Genomic DNA, 10,829 nt, shown 5'->3' with positions numbered 1-10,829 from the left:
GAGCAGGTGCCGATAAATGTGATGTCACCCCCTGCGGGGTCGACACCTGAGTGGATGGTTATGTGGAAACAATTACGCGTCAGTGTCGACTCCTTACATAAAAGGTTTGACGACATAGCAGATGTGGGACAGCCGGCTTCTCAGCCTGTGCCTGCCCAGACGTCTCTAAAGCCATCGGGGGCTCTAAAACGCCCGCTACCTCAGATGGCAGACACAGATGTCGACACGGATACTGACTCCAGTGTCGACGATGATGAGACTAGTGTACATTCCAATAGAGCCACCCGTTACATGATTACGGCAATGAAAAATGTGTTGCATATTTCTGATATTACCCCAGGTACCACAAAAAAGGGTATTATGTTTGGGGAGAAAAAACTACCAGTGGTTTTTCCCCATCTGATGAATTAAATGAAGTGTGTGAAGTAGCGTGGGCTTCCCCCGATAAGAAACTGGTAATTTCTAAAAGGTGGCGTACCCTTTCCCGCCAGAGGACAGGTCACGTTGGGAGACATCCCCTAGGGTGGATAAAGCGCTCACACGTCTGTCAAAAAAGGTGGCACTACCATCTCCGGACACGGCCGCCCTAAAGGAGCCTGAGGATAGAAAGCAGGAGGCTATCCTGAAGTCTGTATATACACACTCAGGTATTATACTGAGACCGGATATTGCTTCAGCATGGATGTGCAGTGCTGCAGCTGCGTGGTCAGATTCCCTGTCGGAAAACATTGATACCCTAGACAGGGACACTATATTGCTAACTGTAGAGCATATTAAAGACGCTGTCTTGTACATGAGAGATGCACAGAGGGATATTTGCCGGCTGGCATCTAAAATAAACGCAATGTCCATTTCTGCCAGGAGAGGATTGTGGACTCGGCAGTGGACAGGAGATGCAGATTCTAAAAGGCACATGGAAGTATTGCCTTACAAGGGTGAGGAGTTGTTCGGGGATGGTCTCTCGGACCTCGTTTCCACAGCGACAGCTGGGAAGTCAGCATTTTTACCCCATGTTCCCTCACAGCCAAAGAAAGCACCGTATTATCAGGTACAGTCCTTTCGGCCCCAGAAAGGCAAGCGGGTTAGAGGCGCGTCCTTTCTGCCCAGAGGCAGAGGTAGAGGGAAAAAGCTGCAACATACAGCCAGTTCCCAGGAACAAAAGTCCTCCCCCGCTTCCTCTAAGTCCACCGCATGACGCTGGGGCTCCACAGGCGGAGCCAGGTACGGTGGGGGCCCGTCTCAAGAACTTCAGCGACCAGTGGGCTCGCTCACGGGTGGATCCCTGGATTCTACAAGTAGTATCTCAGGGGTACAAGCTGGAATTCGAGACGTCTCCCCCTCGCCGTTTCCTCAAATCTGCCTTGCCGACAGCTCCCCCGGACAGGGAGGCAGTGCTGGAGGCGATACACAAGCTGTATTCTCAGCAGGTGATAATCAAGGTACCCCTCCTTCAACAAGGACGGGGTTACTATTCCACAATGTTTGTGGTACCGAAACCGGACGGTTCGGTGAGACCCATTTTAAATGTAAAATCCTTGAACACTTATATAAGAAGGTTCAAGTTCAAGATGGAATCGCTCAGGGCGGTGATTGCAAGCCTGGACGAGGGGGATTCCATGGTATCACTGGACATCAAGGATGCTTACCTGCATGTCCCCATTTACCCTCCTCACCAGGAGTACCTCAAATTTGTGGTACAGAACTGTCATTACCAATTCCAGACGTTGCAGTTTGGTCTGTACACAGCACCGAGGGTATTTACCAAGGTAATGGCCGAAATGATGATACTCCTTCGGAGAAAGGGAGTTTTAATTATCCCGTACTTGGACGATCTCCTTATAAAGGCGAGGTCCAGGGAACAGTTGTTGATCGGTGTAGCACTAGCTCGGGAAGTGCTACAACAGCACGGCTGGATCCTGAATATTCCAAAGTCGCAGCTGGTTCCTACAACGCGTCTACTGTTCCTGGGGATGGTTCTGGACACAGAACAGAAAAAAGTATTTCTCCCGTAGGAGAAGGCCAAGGAGTTGTCATCTCTAGTCAGAGACCTCCTAAAACCAAAACAGGTGTCGGTGCACCACTGCACGCGAGTCCTGGGAAAGATGGTGGCTTCTTACGAAGCAATTCCATTCGGAAGGTTCCATGCAAAGATCTTTCAGTGGGATCTGTTGGACAAGTGGTCCGGATCGCATCTTCAGATGCATCGGCTGATAACCCTGTCTCCAAGGACCAGGGTGTCGCTGTTGTGATGGCTGCAGAGTGCTCATCTTCTAGAGGGCCGCAGATTCGGCATACAGGACTGGGTCCTGGTGACCACGGATGCCAGCCTTCGAGGTTGGGGGGCAGTCACACAGGGAAGAAACTTCCAGGGACTATGGACAAGTCAGGAGACTTCCCTACACATAAATATTCTGGAACTAAGGGCCATTTACAATGCCCTAAGTCAAGCAAGACCCCTGCTTCAACACCAGCCGGTGCTGATCCAGTCAGACAACATCATGGCGGTCGCCCATGTAAACCGACAGGGCGGCACAAGAAGCAGGATGGCAATGGCAGAAGCCACAAGGATTCTCCGATGGGCGGAAAATCATGTGTTAGCACTGTCAGCAGTGTTCATTCCCGGAGTGGACAACTGGGAAGCAGACTTTCTCAGCAGACACGACCTCCACCCGGGAGAGTGGGGACTTCATCCAGAAGTCTTCCAAAAGATTGTACACCGGTGGGAAAGGCCACAGGTGGACATGATGGCGTCCCGCCTCAACAAAAAGCTAAAAAGATATTGCGCCAGGTCAAGGGACCCTCAGGCGATAGCTGTGGACGCTCTGGTAACACTGTGGGTGTACCGGTCGGTATATGTGTTCCCTCCTCTGCCTCTCATACCCAAGGTACTGAGACTAATAAGAAGGAGAGGAGTAAGAACTATACTCATTGTTCCGGATTGGCCAAGAAGAGCTTGGTACCCAGAACTTCAAGAAATGATCGCAGAGGACCCATGGCCTCTGCCGCTCAGACAGGACCTGCTGCAGCAGGGGCCCTGTCTGTTCCTAGACTTACCGCGGCTGCGTTTGACGGCATGGCGGTTGAACGCCGTATCCTGAAGGAAAAGGGCATTCCGGAGGAAGTTATCCCTACGCTTATTAAAGCTAGGAAAGAAGTGACCGCAAACCATTATCACCGCATATGGCGGAAATATGTTGCGTGGGTGTGAGGCCAGGAAGGCCCCAACGGAGGAATTTCAGCTAGGTCGATTTCTGCACTTCCTACAATCAGGGGTGACTATGGGCCTAAAATTGGGTTCCATTAAGGTCCAGATTTCGGCTCTATGGATTTTCTTCCAAAAAGAACTGGCTTCACTACCTGAAGTTCAGACATTTGTTAAGGGAGTGCTGCATATTCAGCCCCCTTTTGTGCCCCCAGTGGCACCTTGCGATCTCAACGTGGTGTTGGATTTCCTAAAGTCGCATTGGTTTGAACCACTTAAAACCGTGGAACTAAAATATCTCACGTGGAAAGTGGTCATGCTGTTGGCCTTGGCTTCGGCCAGGCGTGTGTCAGAATTGGCGGCTTTGTCTTGTAAAAGCCCTTATCTGATTTTCCATATGGATAGGGCGGAATTGAGGACTCGTCCCCAATTTCTCCCAAAGGTGGTTTCAGCGTTTCATTTGAACCAGCCTATTGTGGTGCCTGCGGCTACTCGTGACTTGGAGGACTCCAAGTTGCTGGACGTAGTCCGGCCCTAAAAATCTATGTTTCCAGGACAGCTGGAGTCAGAAAGACTGACTCGCTATTTATCCTGCATGCGCCCAACAAGTTGGGTGCGCCTGCTTCAAAGCAGACTATTGCTCGCTGGATCTGTAGCACGATTCAACTTGCACATTCGGCGGCTGGACTGCCGCATCCTAAATCTGTAAAAGCCCATTCCACGAGGAAGGTGGGCTCTTCTTGGGCGGCTGCCCGAAGGGTCTCGGCTTTACTACTTTGCCGAGCAGCTACTTGGTCGGGGTCAAACACATTTGCTAAATTCTACAAGTTTGATACCCTGGCTGAGGAGGACCTAGAGTTCGCTCATTCGGTGCTGCAGAGTCATCCGCACTCTCCCGCCCGTTTGGGAGCTTTGGTATAATCCCCATGGTCCTTACGGAGTTCCCAGCATCCACTAGGACGTCAGAGAAAATAAGATTTTACTCACCGGTAAATCTATTTCTCGTAGTCCGTAGTGGATGCTGGGCGCCCGTCCCAAGTGCGGATTGTCTGCAATACTTGTATATAGTTATTGTTTAACTAAAGGGTTATTGTAGAGCCATCTGTTGAGAGGCTCAGTTATATTTCATACTGTTAACTGGGTATAGTATCACGAGTTATACGGTGTGATTGGTGTGGCTGGTATGAGTCTTACCCGGGATTCAAAATCCTTTCCTTATTGTGTCAGCTCTTCCGGGCACAGTATCCTAACTGAGGTCTGGAGGAGGGTCATAGAGGGAGGAGCCAGTGCACACCAGGTAGTCCTAAAGCTTTCTTTAGTTGTGCCCAGTCTCCTGCGGAGCCGCTATTCCCCATGGTCCTTACGGAGTTCCCAGCATCCACTACGGACTACGAGAAATAGATTTACCGGTGAGTAAAATCTTATTTATAGACATTTCACTTTAAAAGATTGTATCTGTTTTGTTCTCGGAGTTTGGATCACCACATCATGTATAATAATGAATAATCATGAGCTAATAAACTACAAAGGAATACAATCCAAAGCACACAAGCTTCAGCTAGCTTTTAGATTGAAAGCTCAATGTAAAAGCATTTACCATGTAATGACTGTTTTGCTGTAATACTTTTTCTTGAAATATGAAGTCAACTTACTAACGTTAATAATAGGTAACCCTATCAGTTACTGTATATAAACTCTTTAGTCTCTGACTCACTATCCTCTGAAAGACTGTGTCCCTTTTTCTAATACATCGAACGGGGGCCACTATTGTGGATTTATTAGGAGAAGCACTCTTTCGGAGCGCCCCCTTGATTTATTTTGTTTTTTATATATATATATATATATATATCATGGACCGTGACAACTACACTAAAGAAGCAATGAAACTCCTAGGCGACAACAAATCCTATATGGTACTACCAGGTGACCCAAAAGAAGAATTCATAGAAGAGCTCAGAATACTACGTCTACATGGCCTAAGAACTAATACTATCACAACGGAGGAATTCCAGTATGTAATGCAATCCAACCTCATCACCCCCATTTCTCTGACGTCCTAAGTGGATGCTGGGACTCCGTAAGGACCATGGGGAATAGCGGCTCCGCAGGAGACTGGGCACAACTAAAGAAAGCTTTAGGACTACCTGATGTGCACTGGCTCCTCCCTCTATGACCCTCCTCCAGACCTCAGTTAGAATCTTGTGCCCGGCTGAGCTGGATGCACACTAGGGGCTCTCCTGAGCTCCTAGAAAAGAAAGTATATTTTAGTTTTTTTTTATTTTCAGTGAGATCTGCTGGCAACAGACTCACTGCTACGAGGGACTAAGGGGAGAAGAAGCGAACCTACCTGCTTGCAGCTAGCTTGGGCTTCTTAGGCTACTGGACACCATTAGCTCCAGAGGGATCGAACACAGGGCCCGACCTCGATCGTCCGGTCCCGGAGCCGCGCCGCCGTCCCCCTTACAGAGCCAGAAGCAAGAAGATGGTCCTGAAAATCGGCGGCAGAAGACTTCGGTCTTCAACAAGGTAGCGCACAGCACTGCAGCTGTGCGCCATTGCTTCTCATGCACACCTCACACTCCGGTCACTGATGGGTGCAGGGCGCCCTGAGCAGCAATATTAACACCTTGGCTGGCAAAAAAATCACAATATACAGTGTTCGCAAAAACCCGCTATAGCGCGTATTTTACACCAAAACGGAGGATGAGGACTCACTTTTTAATAATGGGAGGGTCCCCGGGGACGCGCTCCGCTATGATGCACTCTGGCGCTTGCTCTGACGTTACTTGTCAGACGTGCGCGTCAGGCGGCTGCTGGGTGGGAGGAGGCAGAGAGTAACACGCTCCCGCTGTGAGGAGCGAGGGAGTGCACAATCATGCCGCCGACCACGGGAAGCCGCAGCGCGGCTCTCTGGGGAGGGAGGAGGTTCGAGAGAGCCGGAGTCTGTGTCAGAGCCGGAGCCGCCGCCGGGTGACATTTCTCGGCAGTGATGAAGTTTGCCGGACCCGCCACCAGGGGACAGCTCTCTGCAGTGCAGAAATTGAGGATGCAGGTAGGGCGCTGGGATAGTGGGGAAGGAGTGTGCGGTGCTGGAGCCAGTGTGCAGGGCCAGGCAGAAACAGCACCATGCCAATGCTCCCTGCACAGTGTCTGCCCCTTCTCCAGCCCAGTGTCCCCCAGCATTACTGACCCTGCCAGCAGAGCATTTCCCCCTTCCCTCCCCATCTAGTCCACTGTGCCATCTCACTGCCCTCCCATCTAGAACCCCCAATCAGTCCAGACACACTGATCCCCCCCCCCCCAACCCAGTGTCACACCCATATCTCACTGCCACCTTCCCACCCTGCTCACAGTGTAACACCCATATCTCACTGCCACCTTCCCACCCTGCTCAGTGCCTCCCCATTCATAGTGTCCCCCCATACAGCCCAGTGTCCCCCACCATCTCATGGACTCCCTCATCCCATTCTCCCCTCCCCCAACCAGCCCCCTGCCCCCATCTCACTGCCCCCTCAGCAAGAACCCCACCAGCCAGTCCCATTACAGTGCCCCCTCATTCATTCCAGTGTACTCCCTTCTACTGCTTAAGGGCCCTACACATTTAACGATCCACGCCGAGCTGCCCGACGGCGGATACAGCCGACGGGTGACCCGGCGGTGGGGGGCAGTGACAGGGGAGTGAAGTTCCTTCACTCCCTCCGTCACCCGGCTCCATAGAAGTGCAGGCAAATATGGATGAGATCGTCCATATTGGCCTGCATGCACAAGGGAAGGGGCACCAGCGATGAACGAGCGCGGGGCCGCGCATCGTTCATCGCTTGTGCCTCCACACTGAAAGATATGAACTTTATCGCGTTCATTAATGAACGAGATCGTTTGTATCTTTCAGTCAGATCGACCAGTGTGTAGGGCCTCTTAGTGATCCACCACCATCTCGCTGCCCCCTTCCCATCCAGACCGGTGCTTTACCTGGCGCAAAGTGTATGACGTGCTCTGCCTGGCGCAAAGTGTATAACGTGCTCTGCCTGGCGCAAAGTGTATAACGTGCTCTGCCTGGCGCAAAAGTGTATGACGTGCTCTGCCTGGCGCAATGTGTATGACGTGCTCTGCGTGGCGCAATGTGTATGACGTGCTCTGCGTGGCGCAATGTGTATGACGTGCTCTACCTGGCGCAATGTGAACTGGCACTATTATGTGGTCACGCCCCTTCCCCATGAAGCCACGCCCCTGATTTTTAGCAGCGCGCCTTCGGCGCGCAGTCCTTGCTTCCATGCTTTGGAGAATGGGAGGGGGAGCACCTATTCACTTTCTGCTGTAGGGCACCAAAGTGTCTAGTTACAGCTCTGGTGCAGGGTGTCCTGTATGCTACACAGCGCAGCAGCATTTTCACCCCCCCCCCCTCCTCCCCCTTGCAACACCTTTTAGTGTCCAAATCAAGTCTGTGTATTTTTATATTTGAATCATTAATACGATTAATAAGAGCCTTCATTCCGATCGGACCCAGAAAAGGACAGGTAGGACCCCAATTTTTAAAAGTGAGGGGTCCCTGGGACCCACTTTTTTTTCGGCTCAGCGCGATCACTGAATATATAGTCCTAGAGGCTATATATGTGAAAAATACCCCTGCCAGAGAGCCATAAAAAAGCGGGAGAAAGTCCGCCGAAAAAGGGGCGGGGCTATCTCCCTCAGCACACTGGCGCCATTTTTCCCTCACAGCTCCGCAGGAAGGATCGCTCCCAGGCTCTCCCCTGCAGTTTTCAAGACTACAAAGGGTAAAAAAGAGAGGGGGGGCACTAAATTTAGGCGCAGCAGTATATATATAAGCAGCTATAAGGGAAAATCACTCAGTTATAGTGTTCATCCCTGTGTTATATAGCGCTCTGGTGTGTGCTGGCATACTCTCTCTCTGTCTCCCCAAAGGGCTTTGTGGGGTCCTGTCCTCTGTCAGAGCATTCCCTGTGTGTGTGCGGTGTGTCGGTACGGCTGTGTCGACATGTTTGATGAGGAGGCTTATGTGGAGGCGGAGCAGATGCCGATAAATGTGATGTCACCCCCGGCGGGGCCGACACCTGAGTGGATGGACTTGTGGAAGGAATTACGTGAAAGTGTCAACTCCTTACATAAAAGGTTTGACGACATACCAAATATGGGACAGCCGGCTTCTCAGCCTGTGCCTGCCCAGGCGTCTCAAAAGCCATCAGGGGCTCTAAAACGCCCGCTACCTCAGATGGCAGACACAGATGTCGACACGGATACTGACTCCAGTGTCGACGACGAGGAGACTAATGTAACTTCCAATAGGGCCACACGTTACATGATTGAGGCAATGAAAAATGTTTTGCACATTTCTGATGTTACCCCAGGAACCACAAAAAAGGGTATTATGTTTGGAGAGAAAAAACTACCAGTAGTTTTTCCCCCATCTGAGGAATTAAATGAAGTGTGTGAAGAAGCGTGGGCTTCCCCCGATAAGAAACTGGTAATTTCTAAAAGGTTACTAATGGCGTACCCTTTCCCGCCAGAGGATAGGTCACGTTGGGAAACATCCCCTAGGGTGGATAAAGCGCTCACACGCTTGTCAAAGAAGGTGGCACTACCGTCTCCGGATACGGCCGCCCTAAAGGAGCCTGCTGATAGGAAGCAGGAGGCTATCCTGAAGTCTGTATATACACACACAGGTATTATACTGAGACCAGCTATTGCTTCAGCATGGATGTGCAGTGCTGCAGCTGCGTGGTCAGATTCCCTGTCGGAAAATATTGATACCCTAGACAGGGACACTATATTGCTAACCGTAGAGCATATTAAAGACGCAGTCTTATACATGAGAGATGCACAGAGGGATATTTGCCGGCTGGCATCTAAAATAAGTGCAATGTCCATTTCTGCCAGGAGAGGGTTATGGACTCGGCAGTGGACAGGTGATGCAGATTCTAAAAGGCACATGGAAGTTTTGCCTTATAAGGGTGAGGAGTTGTTCGGGGATGGTCTCTCGGACCTCGTTTCCACAGCAACAGCTGGGAAGTCAGCATTTTTACCCCATGTTCCCTCACAGCCAAAGAAAGCACCGTATTATCAGGTACAGTCCTTTCGGCCCCATAAGGGCAAGGGGGTTAAAAGCGCGTCCTTTCTGCCCAGAGGCAGAGGTAGAGGGAAAAAGCTGCAGCATACAGCCAGTTCCCAGGAGCAAAAGTCCTCCCTCGCTTCCTCCAAGTCCGCCGCATGACGCTGGGGCTCCACAGGCGGAGCCAGGTACGGTGGGGGCCCGTCTCAAAAACTTCAGCAATCAGTGGGCTCGCTCACAGGTGAATCCCTGGATCCTTCAAGTAGTATCTCAGGGGTACAAGCTGGAATTCGAGACGTCTCCCCCCCGCCGTTTCCTCAAATCTGCCTTGCCTACAACTCCCTCAGGCAGGGTGGCAGTGTTAGAGGCAATACACAAGCTGTATTCCCAGCAGGTGATAGTCAAGGTGCCCCTCCTTCAACAAGGACGGGGTTACTATTCCACAATGTTTGTGGTACCGAAACCGGACGGTTCGGTGAGACCCATTTTAAATTTGAAATCCTTGAACACATATATATAAATATTCAAGTTCAAGATGGAATCGCTCAGGGCGGTTATTGCAAGCCTGGACGAGGGGGATTACATGGTATCACTGGACATCAAGGATGCTTACCTGCATGTCCCCATTTACCATCCTCACCAGGAGTACCTCAGATTTGTGGTACAGGATTGTCATTACCAATTCCAGACGTTGCCGTTTGGTCTGTCCACGGCACCGAGGGTATTTACCAAGGTAATGGCCGAAATGATGATACTCCTTCGGAAAAAGGGAGTTTTAATTATCCCGTACTTGGACGATCTCCTGATAAAGGCGAGGTCCAGGGAGCAGTTGTTGGTTGGGGTAGCACTATCTCGGGAGGTGCTACAACAGCACGGTTGGATTCTAAATATTCCAAAGTCACAGCTGGTCCCTACGACACGTCTACTGTTCCTGGGGATGGTTCTGGACACAGAACAGAAAAAAGTGTTTCTCCCGGAGGAGAAGGCCAAGGAGCTGTCATCTCTAGTCAGAGGCCTCATAAAACCAAAACAGGTGTCGGTGCATAACTGCACGCGAGTCCTAGGAAAAATGGTAGCTACCGACGAAGCAATTCTATTCGGCAGGTTCCATGCAAGGACTTTTCAGTGGGACCTGTTGGACAAGTGGTCCGGATCGCATCTTCAGATGCATCGGCTGATAACCCTGTCTCCAAGGACCAGGGAGTCTCTGCTGTGGTGGCTGCAAAGTGCTCATCTTCTAGAGGGCCGCAGATTCGGCATACAGGACTGGGTCCTGGTGACCCCGGATGCCAGCCTTCGAGGCTGGGGTGCAGTCACACAGGGAAGAAACTTCCAAGGACTATGGTCAAGTCAGGAGACTTCCCTACACATAAATATTCTGGAACTGAGGGCCATTTACAATGCCCTAAGTCAGGCAAAACCCCTGCTTCAAAACCAGCCGGTACTGATCCAGTCAGACAACATCACGGCAGTCGCCCATGTAAACCGACAGGGCGGCACAAGAAGCAGGACGGCGTTGGCAGAAGCCACAAGGATTCTCCGATGGGCGGAAAATCACGTGTT

The sequence above is a fragment of the Pseudophryne corroboree genome, chromosome 3 (assembly GCF_028390025.1).
Source record: "Pseudophryne corroboree isolate aPseCor3 chromosome 3, aPseCor3.hap2, whole genome shotgun sequence".
Classification (NCBI taxonomy): domain Eukaryota; kingdom Metazoa; phylum Chordata; class Amphibia; order Anura; family Myobatrachidae; genus Pseudophryne; species Pseudophryne corroboree.
The sequence above is the reverse complement of the archived record's forward strand: the minus strand, read 5'-3'. Positions refer to the sequence as shown.